At 36.2% G+C, this 20,620-nt stretch overlaps 1 long non-coding RNA gene across 1 annotated transcript in view; it reads right to left on the bottom strand.

Annotated features, from left to right (window-relative positions):
* The window catches only part of LOC134168129 (uncharacterized), a 213,490-nt gene that overhangs the window by 7,254 nt on the left and 185,616 nt on the right, over window positions 1–20,620 (bottom strand). The window contains exon 5 of the long non-coding RNA XR_009966443.1: window positions 16,495–16,616. This is a non-coding gene — a long non-coding RNA (uncharacterized LOC134168129). The remainder of the gene's footprint in view (window positions 1–16,494; window positions 16,617–20,620) is intronic.

The following is a 20,620-nucleotide window of genomic DNA, read 5'->3' as shown; positions in this document are numbered from 1 at the left end:
ATGTTCATCAATATTTTGCTCTTAATACCATTTTTAAAATTAAATACAACATACTGCCTAACTTTTGACTTCTCAAAATATAACAGAAATATTTGTAAGTTGAGTGACAGATAGCTAGAACTGATTTGACTTCTATAACCAGAGCTCTCCTCCCTTGGTACGTATATATGAAAATGGAGCGCACTTACGAATGTCAAACTCTGCTTTCTTCTACAAGTACAATAAATTTTTTTGGAAGTAAAATCAATACTATAAATCAATACCTTTGCAAAGTACACAGCTGCAACAGTAAGGCACTACTGTCTTCAAGTTGTGATGCAATGATTTGAAAACATTCCTAAACTTTCATTTATGGACTAAACCACTATTTTTTTACTGTTACATGTTTTTAGAGCTCTAAGGGTTTATGTGGGTAAGCCCTGCTGCAGCATATCAAACCTTAGAGATCTGGTGATGTTGGAGTACAATCACCAAAATAATAATGGCAACAAATTTCCTCCAAGACAGCTTTTAATTATTTCCAGTTATTTCTGCTACATATTTCTAGGCATTACAGCAATGTAGAGCATATATTCCCTCACTAAGACAGTGGTAATACAACTAACATTTAAATGTGTGAATATGTAATTCACCATGAGTACAGGGATTAGTTATCTGGCTAAAAACTCATGAATACATATGAAAACAGTGATTACCTAAGAAGATACCTTGCAGGTTTCTAATGTAAATGTGTATGTTCACAAATTACTTGGAATAATATGAAACAGGGCTCGTTCGCTTGAGATGCAAAGTTGCTGTTCCATAAATTGCTTCAGTACTGTGTTTATTATAACTTTTTTCGGGGGGTCAGATGATTCTTTATCAAAACTTGTCAAACACTCACTACAGCTGCATCTATTATCATCAGCAAAAGTGTACTTAATATTTCTAAATGACATTTACATTCCATGAGTTTACTATGCCAAACTAAAACTCCTTGTAGCAAAGCAGGTAAACTTTCCAAACCCTAAATCCTTTACCTTTAAACAGCTGTAAAGCATCTTCCATAGAATATCACTGCTTACTACAATTAAAGTTTAACTCAAACTCAAAAAATACGAATTTTTAACATTTGTAGCCGTACACATAAATGATTTAGATTCTACATTATGAGTGGATTTTGACTGGGAAATACAAGATCTGACTGAAATATTGAGCCTAACCTACAACACAGCTTCAAGAAGTAAAACTGGAACTAAATTCAAGGTGAATCAAACCCAAGGACCAAAAACATCAACAATGGCCACTTGTCATTTTGAGAGTTAAATAAGGAGAACAAGTGATGGATCAATCTCAAAGAGTCAGAAGCTGAATTGAGAAGTCCACGCATCTTCATGTTGTTTACTGCAAGGAACAAGACAGAGGAGCAGGCAGATAGCTCCTGTCTATTAAAAAACCTCGGTTGCTCTCTAAGACCAATGAATGAGTTCCGAGAACCACAGACATGAAACCATTACAAAATGGAGTATTAAGAGCCAGGTAATTTGGGGAACCTGGTTTTTGTTTGGGGTGATTTTGTCGTTTCCTTGGGTTTGCTTTTAGGAACCTGACACTTTTGTAAATTCCAGTCAGAAGCCTGGCATGAGACCATAAGCAAAACCAGTAAGATTTTCCCATTTCTTCTCCCTTTGGTTTCTGCTTCTTGCTCTGAACTGGCTCTGAGCCTGGGTGCAGGCTCAGCTCTTTATTAGCAATTCCAGTGAAGTTCTGCCTTCAGATGTAAACAGCAGTGACATAAATGATCGTACTACCAGCACGATGGCTGACTGTGCTGCTGAGTATTGAAGAATATATCCAACCTGAAATCAGTATTCCATGGCATAACTTCTGTGGATAAGATAATCCATACTAATATGCTCTCTTATCTCATGGCAAGTGCAAGGTAATTTTTGGAAACCTCATTCTTCTGGGGTAAGCTAGGTTACCTGGTATTTTTTGGCAGGTGGGAACCTGTACTCACCTCAGTGCTGCTTCTGTGTGATAACCTGTAATTTCATGGTAAGTGACCAAGTTCAAGAGCTGACAGATAACACAGGTAAACATGAGTAAAAGCACTATTGCTAAAATGAAATCACCTAATACCATTGTTGCTCTAAATGGATCATAATGTATTAAAATTATCAATATGCATTTATTTTGAGCAATTCACTACAAAGGTGACAGCAATTTTTGCTGTATAAATACAGCAACACTGGGTAAGAACGCAGGACACATATAATCTTTCTACGCTCACAGTAATGTCACAATATACCTGAATTTGTTAGAACTGTCTACTGTTCAAATTACATATAGATTGCCTCTTTCCAAATATTTGACAGTAATACACCTTTGAAATGTTTTTGCAGCAAACCTATCAAAAACAATTTCAGGCACAATTACAGTTGAATGAAATTCTCTCACTATTTTAAGTTAGAATAAGAAACTGTAAAGTATGGCTGCTCAGGACTCTCAGGCAATGTCTTCTGTTACAATACATGGGGTTACACTTACATTTATTTCCCCTAGAATCTCTGTTTTATTTGGGAGAGCAACCAAAACATGCATTCAAAGGATTAAAAGAGCTTTTCAACATTACTGCAGAAATTACAGTTTGTCAGAAGATGGTGCTGTTAGGCCATTTTTATCCAAGAAAATTACTTGTAATTACAAAAATAAGCTTAATCTGTGTGAAAACCCCAAACTGTTGATTGGTTAAAAATATGATAATTTTTAATAAATAAATTATGTTGCATCCTGCTAAGGCAGAGCTTTGACCTTGAACTACTTTGCTAAGTGTGTACTGAAGCATTCTCTGAAACCTAGACTGCATTTTGTTTCTAACAAATCAAATGAAACCATGAGGTGCAGCAGTATTCTACCTAAAGCTGGGAGAACGTGCATTATTTTCTACATCACCTTTTTTTTTCTAATTATTGGATATATTATAGGAATATCTATTAATTAATTGCATATTCTCAGTGAACTGAGTGGAAGGATTGCAAGGCCAAGGTCATACAGTTTCATTAAACAGAGACAGCGCTAAGCACTGTCAAGGGCATACTGGGAGAAAACAGCTAGGACAAATTTCCGTTACCATGAAATTTACATGGGTTCTCCTATGTTGGAATTATATTCTACCTGCAGCACCAGCTATCTCAGATTATCTTATTTTATCTGAATACTTGTAAAAAATGAATACTTTGATTTCCAACCATTTTTTCTTTGACTGACACTTAAGGATTGCTATTTTTTCATGGCAGATTTCGATAAATAAAGGGGAAACCTGATCCAGTATTGTAGGATGGAGATATGTATTTTTTTCTTCTAAGCAAGCATTTAAAACTTTTCAATTTCCTTGCTGAACTAAAGCACTATTTTTAAGTTCAACTTCAGCCACCTACAGTCCAAATAAACTAAGTATCCACATTAACAGTCTGATATTGCTGGTGGTGAGTGAACATAAGTAAAGGTAAATGTAAGACCACATTGGAGGGAAGATCTGTTCAGGAGACTCTTGCCTCAGAGTGGGAAGTGGGCACTTAGGGAATGAAGCGTAGGAACAAAGTAAATATAGTCTGGTGCTTTCCATGGCTTCCTGCAGGCTGCAGTTTACAAGCTAAATTGAACACTTGACTCACTTGTTCTCTTGGCTCAGCTGCTTGGAAAAGAAACAAAACGACAATGAAGATGACTTAGTAGAACTAAGCAGTGTCTTCTTTTCTTCCTATCAGAATAAGAGGCTTTGAAAATTAGATTTAAGACACTATAGAACACTGGTAAGCAACAAGGTAAGGGTACACTATCTAAAGATGATGTCTGAAAAGTGTATTTAGTCTTTATCATTTTCATTTGAACTTCTCTCTCTCTCTAACCTGATCTTAATTAATATATAAACAAATAATTTTGAAAAGATTAAAAAAGCTAAGCATTGTAAGACCCATGGTAGGAATTGCCAGTAGGTCTTTCTGTGAACAGCTGGTGCCTGGAAACATCACATTACCAGCAAGGTCTTTACTTTTGAAAAAACAAGTACAAGGAGGCTTTAGAGTCCGAAGTGAAAAGACCACAGTGAGCAAGAAGAGTATGAGGGATGTCTGCACTTCCATCAAAACAAAAATTGTGACATAGAAAAGGAAGAACAAGCGGAGCTTCACCCAAGTTTTTTGCAAAAAAACTTTGTTCTTGGCATCACTCTATACTTCTCTTTAGAGAACTTCCTCTGTCCCTCTCAATGAAATGACATTTACTGGAGTGATTTGCTTTGCTTGTCTGTTTAGATTCTGAACTCTTTAAACTACAGAATTTCTTGGTCAGTCTTCTGCAAAGTGCCTGGGAAAAAGGCACTGACCTTGGCTGCTCCTTAGGATATGCTATGAAAAGTACAATTAATAATATCTCCTCCAGGGGTTTCCTTGGAAATCACACCAAGTTAAACCACAACCTTGAGAAGTCACTTAGGGGTGTTTTCTAATTGAATGTAATTGTCAAGTGAAACCAAATCCTATGAGAGATTTCAACATTAACACAGCACCTCCAACTTCTTAGTCACTCTGACAAAGTGTTGGATCTTCCTTCCCATGGTATTACAAGCCATGAAATGTAACAGTATTACAGTCAGAACAGGAGGATATTATTTCTGCTTCTCCCATTTATTTATCACACATTATTGAGGAAAATAATGTGTTTTCCTAAGCTGTTTCACTTGATTTAAAGGAAATGGTAAGTGGGACCTACCATGCAGGGGAACCGCAGGGCACAATAGAAAAAAACCAAAAAGCTGAGATAAAAGATGCTAAAGTAGCTCAAGTATTTATTTCAGAGTCTGCAGCAAATACGATTTTTTTAGAATTACAGAAGTTCCTTACTTGGCATATGGTTGGCATAAAACTAGAAGTTATGATTTTTATAATTTCAATTTATATACACAAAACACTTTATCCTTATTATTTTGTAGATACACTCTTCTGATCAGATTACCAACCTAATACGTAGAGCTTAGAAATTTTTAATGATGCAGGTCGTATTCTGAAAAGGAACGTTAGAGGCCTGTCCTTTTGGTATTAACAGATAAAAATGGCAATATCAAAAAGAAAGTCAAAACCCCACACACACGTTTGCAGCCTTTGCACTCTGCCTGTAGTGCAACCCATGTTCCTCCTACTGAAAGCTAATGACAGAGTTAAGACTTAATACTCTAGCAATCATGCAGGTTCATCTCTCAGACAGAAAGGATGACAGATTAAAAAAGGAAAAAAAGAAAAGGGAGGAGGGAAAATTAAAAAAAAAGCTGATAACACGTACAGCCTGTAGTATTAACTTTGGCCAAACCCACCATCGAAAGCAAACTAAGACTAAAACCAGTGGCCCAGAGCATAGGGAATTTAAGTAACTCAGAAGAAGCTAAGGCTCTCTGCACTTAATGAAAAAGCCACTTACCTTGAAGAGCAAGCCAAGGGACCTAATTTAGAACTACTGGAAAAACAGAAAGGTTATGAGGCAAATAACCTATTTCTTCCATAACAGGACTTCGAATGATGCCCTGGCTTTTTGTAGCAGTTCATAATACAGAACAGTACACACATACACATTAAAAAAAAAGGGAGGAAAAAAGGCAAAGAAAAAATTGAAATAATCTTAAATTCTATGACTTTACATCAAATTGCCTTCATGTATTCAGGATGTTTGACATTAGCAGATCACAGACCGAAGACACTTAAAACATCTCAAATTTACATCTAGGATAAAACAGAAGCCTTCCTCCCATCCCACAGACTGTACTTAAATTGACAGAGAAATTGACAGGAATACATCTAATGTACAAATGAAAAGCAAACATATCCCTTGTAGGTTTAATTATTTTTGTTTAATATCAAAAATCACTATTATATATCTTAATTAGCAGGTTGGAACAATTTCATTTCACTTGCTGCAGCAAAAGCATTCATCCATTTAGCTTAGAGCTCCCTGCGTTTGAGCCCACGTATGATTTAACATAGTTTGGATTTGCAACATGAAATTACTAAGCAGTAATTCAGCTCTATTAGTTTATCGCATTATTAAGATACTCCATCTGGCATTAGTGAAAAAACTATCATGCTTACATATAAATAAGCTTTCTCTTGCTTATTTGCTTTCTTCTAAGCATTTGAATATACTGGGACAATAGAGAATTAAATTAAGAGACATAAACTAAGAATAACACTTTTCTTTGTGGGTGAACTTTCTAACAGCCACTGACAGCAAGGCTGGAGGCAGGATGAGTGCCTTTATTCTTGCCTTGGTGATTATTTTTCATCATTATTTCTGATAATTATTGAGACTAACGAAGCACATCTCCCTGGCTACTAGCTCTGAAACGGGAAGACTCTCATGTATTGTCTACAACCTGCTTTTAAGCACAGAAATCATGACTAACTGCTCTGGCAGAAGAAGAAGAAAAAAGTTTACTGTTTGTGCTACAGCAGAGAGCTCTGCACTGTGCTTGTGGATGTCCACTCCTGAGTGGACACTCACTTCACAGTCCTCTCAGACAGGGCTGAACTACAGCAATGGTGACCAGTTCAGGGCTCAGAAGCAGAAGGGGGCTTAGATAAGTGCCTCAATGCAGAAACAACACCTTTATACTGGAAGTCTGTAACTCTGCTGTGTATCAGCTGCAAGAAGTAAACAGACTGAAATGATACCCATTATTTATTATTCTTCATAAGTCATTCGGCAGCTGCAAATTCACAGGTCTAAGTATTTAGGAATGTATGCCAGTCCTTCACACAAATATCTCATCTTTGCTCTTACACGTCATCTTGGTTGCAGCTTAATAGTTTTTGTGAGGCTTTCCTTCTGTGCTGAAAGTATGTTCTGGATTGGATAATTTACTACAGAATTCTGGATACTGCAGAGTACCTTTAACTTAGCCTCAACAAAAAGAATACTGAAAGAACAACAAAAAGAACAATGAAACTTTTACTTCTAACTTAATCTGTCCCTTAAAAATTGCTTCATCTTTTCTCTGCACACCAAACATCTTCTATCCAAAGAGCTCTTGGGGAAGCTCATATTCAAGCCTTTGTGTTCGAAGAGCAAGAAGCGGTACTTTAATATACAGGACCTAAAATCTCTGTGTTTTAAATATGTATGTCTACTTTACGAGTTAATATAATCTTATGGCATACTGCTATAAGGTCTTTTTCAATTAAATTCTTTCAACAAGGTTCTCAACACTGGTGCTGGCATTGAGTTTCAGGACTCTGAATCGTCATTGTTACAAATCAAAACAATGTGCAATAAAACAAGAAACTAGGAGATTTGATTCAAAATGCACTGTTGTGTGAACCAAAATGCCCATGCAGTTGCAGCCAAGTTTTTCAAGGAATTCTGAGTCATAAGAAAACATTTATGCTTAAAATGGCTTAAATCAATAAACTTACCTTGTTCAATAGAATTGTCCCTGTATGAAGTTGCAGAACCATATGCTTACTGGATCCCAGATTTTGTCTGGCACCAGTGGCATTCAATATGAATGCAAATAAGGAACACAAAGTGAGGCCACGTACAACATGGCAAGACTTTCCCTGGACAGTAATTCTGGTTTACTTTAGACTGTCAGGAAATACTCATACCAAACCCCATTTATTCTGTTTTGAATTGTACAGACTACAATAAGTGAAGTACAGTTTTACATTGCCATGTCTCAGACCTCTAGAGAGAGGCACATCAGTGGGATGGACAAGGTAACTCACATGCTTCCCAACTGGTAAGCAGTGAAATCCAGAGAAGAGATTCAGAGCAGCCGTGCAGAGAAGGATCTGGGGGTCTTGGCTGACGAGAAAATGGACATGAACAGGCAGTGTGTGCTCGCAGCCCAGAAAGCCAACCGTATCCTGGGCTGCATCAAAAGGAACGTGACCGTAGAAGGAGGTGATCCTGCCCCTTTACTCTGCTGTCATGAGACCTCACCTGGAGTATTGTCTGCAGTTCTGGTGTCCTCAACATAAAAAGGACATGGAACTGTTGGAACGAGTCCAGAGGAGAGCCACAAGGATGATCAGGGGACTGGAGCACCTCCCATATGAAGACAGGCTCAGGAAGTTGGGGCTGTTCAGCCTGGAGAAGAGAAAGCTGCGTGGAGACCTCATAGCAGCCTTCCAGTAACTGAAGGGGGCCTACAAGGATGCTGGGGAGGGACTCTTCATTAGGGACTGTAGTGATAGGACAAGGGGTAACGGGTTAAAACTTAAACCGGGGAAGTTTAGGTTGGATATAAGAAGGAAATTCTTTCCTGTGAGGGTGGTGAGGCACTGGAATGGGTTGCCCAGGGAAGTTGTGAATGCTTCATCCCTGGCAGTGTTCAAGGCCAGGCTGGACAGAGCCTTGGGTGGCATGGTTTAGTGTGAGGTGTCCCTGCCCATGGTAGGGGGGGTGCAACTTGATGACCTTAAGGTCCTTTCCAACCCTAACTATTCTATGAGTCTATGAAATTAAGTTCAGAGAACAATATTCCTGATCAGAGATCAGGTTCAAACATATGGCTAATTACTTAAGAGAAAGGGAAGTCAGTAAACATCATACATTTGGGTTTATATTCCTAATTGGAGTTACGAAGAATAAGATGTAGCTCAACAGTGAAGAAGTCCAAAGACCACGATGAACCCAGGCAGATAAAGACATCAAACCTTTTCTCCAAAAAGGGGCATCTACGTTTCTGAGGGAGTTATAGAGAAAGCAATATAAAATTTGACTTTTTGCTTGTCCTATGATATTTCCTTCCATTACAAGCAAGTCACTTGTTTCTTAAAATACAACAGTCTGTTGAGTGCCAACACAGTCTACGCTTTCTAAAGCAAAAGCACCCAACAAATCTTATGCACTGCTTGCTAACAGACTGGCAGGAAAATAATTTCCCAAAATCTATAGTACAAACAAAACCAAGTATTATCACCTTCATATTTTTTTGTCTTCATTTTGAGCACTGACTGATATCAGCATTCTAAGTATGATCTGATCAGATATAGCATAGGGGAAACAGTATGGTTATATTTTAATAGAGATTTCTGTATGTTAGTCTCCCCATTTGTTTCTCAGTCTGGCCAATTCATTTAAAAAAATACACAGACAGCCATTTCCAATAGTATTTGGGCCACTGGGGAGGGGTATATGACAGTTCTGGTGAAAATTAATTGAAGCTGAAGCTTTTAACACAGGTTTGGATGGACTTCTCTTTTCTTAGACCACAGCTACTTGAGCACATTAATTACATAGTTGATCTTAGTACAGGAGGGAAAACAGAGTTGTTCATTCAAGACTATATAGCTTGTGCTCTGTCCATTCAGGAATGTATCACTGAATGTTAATTATCATGAAAGGGAAAGCCAACTCTGCTCCAGAGAGGTCATATTTCAAATACAGTACATGTTCTGCTTTAGTGAAGCAAAAGAAATTATTCCAGAAATACGAATAAAGGCAACGAAACGTAAGACTCACAAAGATTAGCAAACATAACAATTACTAATTGCATTACGCTGCAACAACAATAAATCCTTCCATGAAATACAGCACCAACTACAAGACACATATCATTAGTAGACTATTCAGATTTATGAGGGACATTGCATCGCAATAAGAAAAAGCAAGCAATGTGCAAAACAATCTACAAAGCAAATTCCCAAACATTTTTCTTGAGAGAATGTGGGAACACTGACTTTGAAAAAAACAATTGCAAACCCTGGAACTAATAGGAGATGCCACCCTTTTGAATACCAGCTGTTTATATGTGACCAGCTGATGAACGTCTCACCTTTCATGGCTATATATTAGAACTATATCAAAGCTCATCCGAGGGAAAAAAAAAAAGCCATGAAAAAAAAACTCAAAAAACCCCAAAATCACAATCAATTAAAAAAAACACCAAACAACCCAAACCTCAGGTCTTTTCAAATGAGATGCAGTATGGAATATCAGTACGGAAGTAGGATAAAGTAATACCGATAAAAGCATAAATTCTGAAAATTACATAAAAATTTGCCTGTTTTTTTAAACTAGCAAACAATTAAACTCTTCTGCTACTTGATTACTTTTGTTCAAAAAGGTAGTAATGGCCACTCTTGGTGAATTCAGAAAATCACAGAATCCACTAGGTCGCATCAAGGCCAACCTTTACCCTAGGGCTGCCACACCCACCACTAAACCATGTCACTATTATAGGTTCCAAATTATTTCTCATATTTCAGCCTTGTGGCCTCAAAACATGTTTACACACTCATGCTGTAGACACAGTTCTCTCATACACCTACAGCTCTCTCACCAAAATTACAAAAATCACTATAATCAATACTTTGATTCAAACTTCCCATAAGCAGCAACGCCTACAGCAGAGCAGTAAAATAAAGCCGCTTTTTTCAATTCACGATTTTGTCTCCCATGGGACAAAACACCTACATTCTGTATGTTTCATGTACATACACATATACTTAAGTGATACTGCAGTTTAAGAGATTACCCTCCTTATCATTACCTTTGTTATACCTTGGTTATAATCTTCCTATTCTGATATTACAAATTACTATTGTTACAGCTATTTCTTTATCTTTTTTGCTAATATTCAGATACCATTGTATATATAATAAATCTGCAGTAGAAATCAGGCATATATTTACTGCTGAAATACCAAAAAGATATGATTGACTCTCCTGAGAAAGTTGAAATAAAATTCAAATAAACAAGGATCACAGGAACAAGACAGGCAAAGATACTTCTTTCGTACTGAGTCTATAGATGGTTAAGCAAGAGAATTAGGTATGAGAGGGGGACTAAAAATATAACAATTATTTTTACTTATATATGGCCTTTAATAACTTATACTTGCCAAAAGATGCCATTTCTTTGAATTCATTACTGTATCACTGTGTACTCCCAAATACATTTTTTCCTTCCTTAGAAGGACCTTTTCACAGATCCTGCAAAGTTAATTGAAGCAAGGTAAGTAGTAAAGGTAATTGAAGCAAAGAAAGCTCGGCACCAAGGTGAAGTCATCTTCACTTAGGGTTCATATTTAGTAGGCAGTCAACCTAACACCACCACTAAAGGGAATAAAATTTGGTGTGTCAGATTTAATGATACAGACAGTAGAGAGATGGCATTAAAATGCAACACAGGTACATAGTCAGAGAGTTTATGAGCCCTAGGTTTTATTACTCACATTCACCTATATGATTGGATGCTGTATATTATAACGCAATACTCGAATATTCAGAGCAAGGTTGTGACACCACTGTATAAACCTTGGTGTACAAAAGGATTTAGCCTCTATAAGGTAAGTCTTCATACATACTGTTTTATACTTTTACAGCTTTAATGAAACATAACCTTTTATGCTGAATGAAACCTAAAAAAACAAGATCATGACTGCCTTTACAAAGTAATTTGCCTTTTTTCTTTTAATTCCTTAGATTTCTCTGAACACCTAAATCTGGCATAGTCATCTCACTCTAGCCTTTTCCTAAATCACAGATTTGTTGGTTTTCTATTCCTCTTCTTAATTACATAGTTCTCTTTCATCTCTGCTTCAAGTATGACATATTTGGTCATCTCTTCTTTCCCCTCTCCATACTACAAATTAAGCTTTTTTAATAGGTTTGATTTCTATAGATCCCTACCCCCTATTTCAAACAAAGTGTCTGCACTTCTTTAGGCTAAAAATACTGCATTTAATTAAAGAATAATTAATGTGGACTTGACAGCAATCTTGAAATTGCTGCATTTTCATAGTCTATTAAAAGCCCTTAACTTATTCTAGTTTAATATCTTTAGATACTTGATTAAATAGTAAAGAAAGAAATGTCTGCTCTCATATACTGAAGTGATAGACTGCAGACTAGTAAAAGCAAAGAATGCCAAATTTCATCTTCATTATATTACAACATCTAGGACTGCGCATTTTCTGTGCAACATTGAGATAATCCATTTGCCCCTAGAATTTTTGGTAGTTTGGAGATGAGTAAACAATATAAAGGACAGAATCAGCCTCTCAATATAAGAAATTACTAAATAAATATATCATAGTACATAAATTAGATTAAGCATTATAGATTAATGAGAAAATTTGAATAATAAATCATGAAAAACCAAACTGGAGGAGACAGGTTTTTTAACTGTTCCTAATGGAGGAAAAATTATTAAGCACACATGTAATTTTTTTCCTTTCATTTCTCACATTAAGAAGTTGGAGCTCTTCCCCCACCTTTTGATGCTCTAAGATGATGATGTCTAAGATGGCTCAGAGTCAGGAAATGCTACACTACACGACAAGCAGATTTACCTTCTGCCCTTTGCAGGGGCACTATCTCCTTTACAACAACAGTCCTGTCTGCTCTTTCCCCATAGATCAACGATAGTTTTTTCCCATCCAACAAAAGGATAAATATTAAATCATTGTTAAAAATCTCTTTTTTGATGATGGAAATTGAGTCACCATATTATACAAAAGCCCCTAATATGAACAAACCTAGAGTCCAAAATTTCCCTCATAAAGCATTTTCTAGGCATCAGACCATACAGGTCTCATCTTCAAGGAATCTTGGAGCGGGGGGAAGAAGTGAGATCCGTAGGGAAAATTAAGAGGGGTTGACAGGTTCACCTTTAATGTGCACATATTGCGAAAATGAAGTTATATCATTAAAAAAAAAAAAAAGGAAGGGAATAGGATTTGGACTGTCATAACTAAGAATGGAACTTTGGAACAGACCAGAATCCTCTTTTAGTGCATAGAGCTGGCTATATATGGCTATATACCCAATCTCTGAGCTGGCTGATGACTGGTAATTTCCGGAATTTCAATGAAGGATAATAATTTTATTAGCTGCCAAATTACAGTTAAAGTGAGGGAGCAAAGCATGGTCTGTATATATTTCAAAACTCTACAAAACATATATTGCACCCAAAATGTACCCTCTTGCATCCTTACATTCCTTTGTAAATTATAGCTTTATCTGAGCCATGGAAAGAGATATTGAAAGTATTTAAAAACAAGTAAGCAATATTTAAAGTTCTACTTTTCTCTTTGGCTTAATTTAATGGTGCATTTTAACTTTTTTGCCAGTTTACACAGTAGGTACTTCATTCTTTTGCATATATTATCGTTGATATTTATAGATGGATAACTATTCCTAAAGCAAACTCCATCTAAACAATGGCCTTTCCAATGTTATTAATTTTCTCTTGTTTTTTTTAGATCAAATGTTTAGATTTTTCCCCATGCACAGTTATGTCTGTAAGTATTCAATAATAACATGCAAATTGTTTGAAATATTATTTTTTTCCCCAGCAAAATAGAATTGTTTCAGTCAAGCTGAATGAAAGATGCATCTGGTAGGGTAAGGTTTTTTCTAATTTCTGGACGTATAATGTCCACCCAACACTTTTTTGCTTTGCTTTCCAAAATAAATGTGTTTTCCTTCATCTGAATAAGACAACTTTCAAGAAACCCCAAACAAACAAATTATGAACCATTATAGTCTTACGACGTTAAAAATTTGAAGGATCCCAGCTAAAAGGTAATGGGAGCTGTGTGAGTACTGAGGAACTATATAGAGGCAGACACCACTGTGACAGGAATGAAAACTATGCTTCCAGGTAACTATGTCTTGAGGAGTACAAGAGACCTCATTCTCCCAGAACAACTTTTTGCCTTGGAGAATGTTTTTAATCCTCATGGTTGAATTGTGGCATATGAGAGAATGTAGTTTCTATTTCTGCAATTACACAGTTCCCAGCTGGTGTTGTTTTTTTTTTTTTTCAGGTGAATGATTACCAAAATCCAATATATGAAACATCTGATGTAACAAAAGGAAAAAAAGAAAAATTAAAAGATCTGTGTGTAAAAACACACTGTGGTCAATATCTACACTACTCATTTCCAGTTTGCATTTAACCTTTGAAAGAATTAAGCATTTAGATACTGCACTAAAACCTAACTACTCTACAAAATGGATGTCTGTATTTTGATTGTTAATTTACTATGAATTTATATGCTCTGAAAATTCAACGTTATTAATCAGCATGGTTTCATAACTTCTATTCACAGTTAAGAGAATTTGTGTGCAACAGTAGTATCTTGATATATGCTTGGGCCAAATCAAAAGTCAAGAAGCATTAATTAATAAATAATTAAGTACTACGTATTGAATAATTATTAAAGCATGAGTTTTCAAACTGCAGCAAAGAAACAGGACTGACTAGCTGCTTAGTGAAAGCCAAATATGCAAGTCTGAGGCACTTCTCCTTTTCAGATATGCCCTACTTTTATGAAGCTGCAGAAAACTTCAATATATTCAAAATACCCTAATTTCCCTTTCTATTTTCCCATTCTGTCATCCACATATAAATCTCAGAGGGAAAATCAGCTGATGATCTCTATCTCCAAGCTAGCATTCAATTACTCTCTTCTCTCTAGATCACTTGTCAGGAGCTATGCAATGACATAAGCACTCCTGCAGTGCACATCTGAAAAGGTTCTTCAAACACAGATCAAAACACACAGTTTACAGGCAGGTTCTTACAGTTCCACTTGTCTGATCCAGAACTGGTGCAGAGGTGCACAGAGCAGCATTTACCCATAATGTCCATTCCTTTTTCTCCAGTTCTTAATATGATCATTCACTTTCATTTCCTTCACAGGTGAAGTGGTTTTATTTTATAGTAAAATAGAATAGCTTATTTTTAACTATTATTTTTTATGAAGACTGACCTTATTAAAAATACCACAACTGAAGACCCCAAGGCTGCTGAAAATAAAGTATTTTCTCTACAACAGCAAAATTTATGTACTGAATTTCTGACATTTCTCTTTAGAAATCAGCTTCACTAGCCTGGCAGAGATGTGGTGTTTGAGACATCAAGGAACAGCGGGGAGAAATAAACCAACCCTCTAAAAATAAAAAGAAAACAACACAGAATAAATTGGATAAAAAACAATAGGTAGGAAAATATAGTGTGAAGACAGGAAATGATAGACTAGGGCTAGGCCTGATTTAGCTGTGTATGCTGTCCATTATGGATACCAAGAACTCCCATTCTCCTCTGTGACTTGATACCTCCTTAGCTGTTGGCCATGAAAACTCAGTTAAGACCAAGCCTTGAGGTACTTTCTCTAGGTTTTCCAAACAGAAGCACTGTTGACTCTGCTTCTCCTCCCATCCAGAGCACCTGCATCACAAAGGGTGTCCTCAGTGCACCCCAGTTCCTCAGCTCTGGAGGTGCTCAAAACAAATGAAACAATTTATTTTTTATTTTTTTTTGCCAGGGGGTGAAAAAATACAGCAAAGCTATCGCTACTGCAAAGCAGTGTGCAGTCTATCATGTGTATTGTATACACTGCTGTACCTGCAAAGGTAGCTCTAAGTAAAAATGGTTTGGGCTCAAGGGTAAGGAGCATTTTCTCTTTTAGCAAGTCTAAGTAAAGAACAAGAAAGCTGCAAAATGGTGTGGGCGCATACAACCACCAGTGGATAGAAAACTCTGGCCTCAGCTGATCATCTAAACTAGTAATGATCACCCAGCAGTAAGGCCAGTGGCATGTGAATGTATGTGTGTGTTACAAAGAACTGCCTAGTACAGGGAAAAGGTAGCAACTGTCAGGGGATTTTTTGGCTGTGTTTTTTTTTTTGTTTGGTCGTTGTTTTTTTTTCAAGTAGAAGTAGTAATAACCCAAAAGAAGTCTTTTTTCTATTCAGTCATCTCTGCACAGGCAGAGTCTGCTAGCAGCAGGAGGCTGTGCTTTTCTTTTAGTTAAGTTCTTTTCTGGCCTTGACTATAAGAAAAAGAAAACTGAAAAATCAGATTTGCAGAGAGGTGGCAAAATTATTGAAAAGATGAAATATTTAACAGCCTAATATGTTCCCATCATCTCTAAATTCTTACAGATAAATAATTATCCTTGTTTTATTGTTTCTCAATCATTCCAACAAGAACTTGGCTTTGCCTGGAACCTGATATGAGACCAATTCTAAGATGACTGAAGCCCAGCTAAAATTGTACGTTCTTTGGCATGCCTTTTGCTTAATGAAAATTACAGTCCTGTGAGAAATGGAAGGGGGACACTGCGCCGCAAGTATATAGAAGACATATCAGAAGAGGGGTAAGATCTAAAAAGGTCTAGATTGAGATATTAAAATTATTCAGATTAGAGTGGATATGTCTTCCACATCCTATACTATGTTTTTTTTTTTCTCAATTCTAATAAAACTAGTAGGAGTGTAGACAAAGAATGACAGAATATTCCATGTTTCATTATCATATGACGTGCCTTACCTTAGCCACTGGCAAAATCACTTTACGAAGTATAAGTCCTGGAACCATTATTTTTTCCTTTAGTTCTAAATTAGTGTGATCCACAGTAAACAAACACTAGAATCCTCATAGAATATGAGAACAGTAGATTCAAACAGTGATTTTCTAAGCATCTGCCATTACAAAAGGAAAGATTACCTGTGAGCATCAGGACACAGTTTCTGGCCAGTGTTTTTTAGTATTTCATATACTTTGGGGTTGACTTCACCAGATGCAGACAGAAGTACTTCTTCCTTTTAACAAGCATTCCCTGGAAGCACCTGTCAGAACAAAAAACCAAGTGGTTATTCACAAAGATTTATGGTTACTAGACATATAATACCCAACAGGAAATAATCATTTATGCAGTACAACAGCTGAGTATGGAATTTTAAGAGGGGCTGCATAATTGACCAATAGCAATATCTGAAATAGCACTGCTTAAGAAAAGATTAATTTAGTCTCATGCAACAAGGCATAATTTAGCCCTACAGGCATTAGGAAGGCATGTTATCTTACATCCAGCATTGCAGATTGGACTTAGTGGTATTATGGAATATTCTGTTTTTCCTCTGAAGCATGTAATATTAGCCACTGCCAGAGGCAGAATACCAAACATCATCTGCACCTATTTCCCTCATCATGAAGAACTAATTCAATTTTTGTAACAATAGGAGAGGAGAGTCTAGCAACTACTTGGAGATCAACTGGAGAACAGCATACTCCAGGCTTCAGTGTGTTACTGTAACAAAAGTAGACTGGCTTGTCTGGCTCCCTTAGTGGGATTACAGTTTTGGCACCTACTAATGCATTAGCTTTGGCAGACTTTGAATGATGCCTTACATATTTATTTAAACATAAATTTCAAGTTCTGGACCCCCTTTCAAAGGGCTTAGAAGGTAGAGTTACTTAGTGACAGTGCAGGATATGAGGGTATTGTCTGCTGTTTCGATAATACCCTTACGGTTTGAAACTACATTCTGATGTGACTTCTATTTGAATCTCAACATGTGACTAGTTTAGATAAGCAAAATTTGCTCCCTTTTTGGGGTGATAATAGCGATACACAACCCTGAAATTTAAGCAACATGACACTTTGCTTCTCCTTCTAATACATGACTGCTGCAAGATTTCATTATTTGAAAATGACTAAGAGGACAAGTTTCAGCTACTGAAATAAATTAAGCTTCATCTAAGCCCTAGTGATTAAAAAAAAAAAAAAAAAAAGCTGTATTTGACACATTTCCTGCTTGAAAACGAAAATCAAGTATATAATGATTGAAAACATGAACTTCTATTAACCAAGGAAACCTTCCAACTTGTATGCTAACTCTGCGAACAAGTTCATGCCTTCCTTCATCTTCTATCACCCCAAGGCTGTGACCTGACATTACACTCATCAGAACCAATAACCATAAGGGATTGTACTTGCAATGAAGCTGAACATGAAAGAAATTAGAATTTGCTTTAAGAACAACTTGTTAATATTTTGTAAGTTTTAGGTAACACTGAATGATACCAAAGTTGCAAGCTTGTATTCTTGCCTTTTACTTTTATATCCAATAATTTAAATTTTCACTTGTAACACCTGCACTCATGAAACGCTCATGCACAGTAAAGAACTTCTTCCTTAAATCTAACCTAAATAGGGGAAGTTTAGGTTGGATATAAGGAAGAAGTTCTTTGCTGTGACGGCGGTGAGGCACTAGAATAGGCTGCCCAGGGAAGCTGTGAATGCTCCATCCCTGGCAATGCTCAAGGCCAGGTTGGACAAAGCCTTGGGTGGCATGGTTTAGTGTGAGGTGTCCCTGCCCATGGCAGGGGGGTTGGAACTCGATGACCTTAAGGTCCTTTCCAACCCTAACTATTCTATGCTTCTATGAATGTAATTAAAACTATTAATCTGTTTAGAATTTTGTCAAGCATACAACTGTGCAATTTTGTACACATTTTAACATCAGCATTATTATTACAAACAGAAGACATCTCAACTAATAAATCTGAACTTTTAGAAGAGTAGACACTTAGGAACTTTCGCGCTGTGCTTCAGAATCATGCTCTCCAATAATCACACCAGTTTCTACTGTCAATTCCTCTTGAAAAACAGTGAAAACAGTATGAAAAAAACCTCCTTACAAGTTACTCTACTATAAAAAGGAAGAAGAATGCAGTTCTCCAACATAAACTTTACTGGATTGTTTATCCATCTATCTCCAACCGCTTTAAATTTGTTATTATTCCATTTCCATTTCTGCACTGTAGTGAACACTGCTATACTGTAGCTATAGTACAGCACTATGCAGAGCTTCCTTGGTATCAAAATTCAAATATATGTTTCATAATATTCTACAGATGATTCTCTAGTGCTCCAGTGGACAGAAGTGGGAATCTTTTTCCAAGATTTCACCAAGGAAAATTCTGCAGGCAGAGAAAGACCTTAAAAAAAACTTTAAAAAGTTTTTTCTTACATAATCCTTAATATCAGTAGTATATTTCAATCCCTTCCACTCGGAAACTGCTGTTCAGAAAGAATTAACTTGCAATAAGAATATATTCCTCTAGTTCATAGAACAAAAGTGATTACTTACGACTTTTTAAAGGCTATTTTGCATAAGGGATATAAAAATTGGCTTTCCCCACTTAAGCGAAATAGTTAATTTTGTCACCATCTTTCTATGTTGTTCTAAGCTAGTTTTCAAAATCAGTGAAAAACAAAGGACTTGATTATAATTAACAACTGTATGATGATCACTCAGACCAAGGAGCTTACACAACTGACTGGTATGAGATGAATAAAACAAGGACAGAAAACAAAGATTATGGACACTGAATTAGAATAACCACTGAAAGAAATCCATCAAGTCTGTTTCCTTAAAATTATTCAATAACTGCTACTAACAGAAGTTGATTCACATGTGCACAATGAGTCAAAGCCTATCTTCTGCCATTTTGGGTTTGTCATGAAAAACATGACAACTGAACTGCTTGGAAAAGAATACTTAGGGGGAAGTAACATCTGAAATAAATAAATACGCTAGTAGGAACTGTCCTATCCAGTGAACATGAAGTGTTAAATACTTTCCTCAACAATTTAGAACTACATCATGCTATAAAAATAGATAATATAAATTAGTTGTAAAGACTGTATGAAAAATTTGCAATCATATCTAGCATGTGAAAAAGAAAGGCACAAAACTTCTCTGGATGCACTATAAAACTGAGCCAGCACTTTTAAAACAGTATAAAAATCTTATTAAATATCTAAATCTGGAAGGTTCTATTGTCTCAGCATTGGAATTAGAATCTTCTATAAACTGAGTATCTTAAAATACCTTTACAGAAATGAGGCTTCAGTTGAAACAATACTGTAAATACTCGGGGAATTTCTAAAAGGAGGTTTTGCACTCCAGACTTTCAGATTTTTTACATCCAGATACCTCAAATAAAGTAAGTGGACAGACATTACAGCATTCAGTTTTCAATTTTTGAAAATCTAAAGTAATCCCGATATTTACACAATACCAAACTGAAACATATATATATTTGTGTCAAAATGAATACAGAAATCCCAAGCCACTACACATAAGATGAATACCTTTGTAAATTACTGTTAAAAGTACAGGGTTTATTGCATGAGCAAATACTATTAATATGTATGTAGAACATGTATCAAACATTAGAAAAAATGTGTATGGAGTAATATATAATGCTTAGACTGCAAGTGGAACAACCTGTCTAAACTGTCTCTCCTACTCTTCTGAACTTTCAACATTCATAATTTTGACTTGTCTATAAATCACTGCCTTGTTTTTAAAACACAGTGTTTGTGAAGTTTTTCCTTTGAGGATTTCTGGGTTTAAGCATCTGCATGCAAAGGCCTACAGGAGAAGTTTGGAGATGTCTGCACGAGAGCTTTTCAGGAGAGAACCATTTTTGTTGCTGAATATATGTTTTGTATCTTTGCACATTAATGTGTATTCTAAAAGTTATCCGGATTAAACACCATCAAAGTTAACAGCCTCTTTTTATAAGACTTTATCTTTTTCATTTTAAGATGTTATTAGAATAATAAAACTGGTGCCTGGTGGGCTGAAAGCAGACTGCCATTTAACATATTTAATGACCATCTGGAGAAGGTTTTTTATTCAGAGCTTTATTTTGTATTTTCTCTTAAGCACTTTTTACTTTTTTTAGAACATCCCCATTTTTCCTTTCCAGTTTGGAAGCAGTACAAGGTGCAAACACAACAGCCTTGGCTATACTTTTTATCTCTTTGTTCTTTGGT

Source organism: Pezoporus occidentalis, unplaced genomic scaffold, assembly GCF_034315485.1.
Source record: "Pezoporus occidentalis ecotype Australia unplaced genomic scaffold, CSIRO_AGI_Poc_V1 ctg30, whole genome shotgun sequence".
Classification (NCBI taxonomy): domain Eukaryota; kingdom Metazoa; phylum Chordata; class Aves; order Psittaciformes; family Psittacidae; genus Pezoporus; species Pezoporus occidentalis.
Note: the sequence above shows the minus strand (reverse complement) of the source record. Positions and strands in the feature narration are given on the sequence as shown.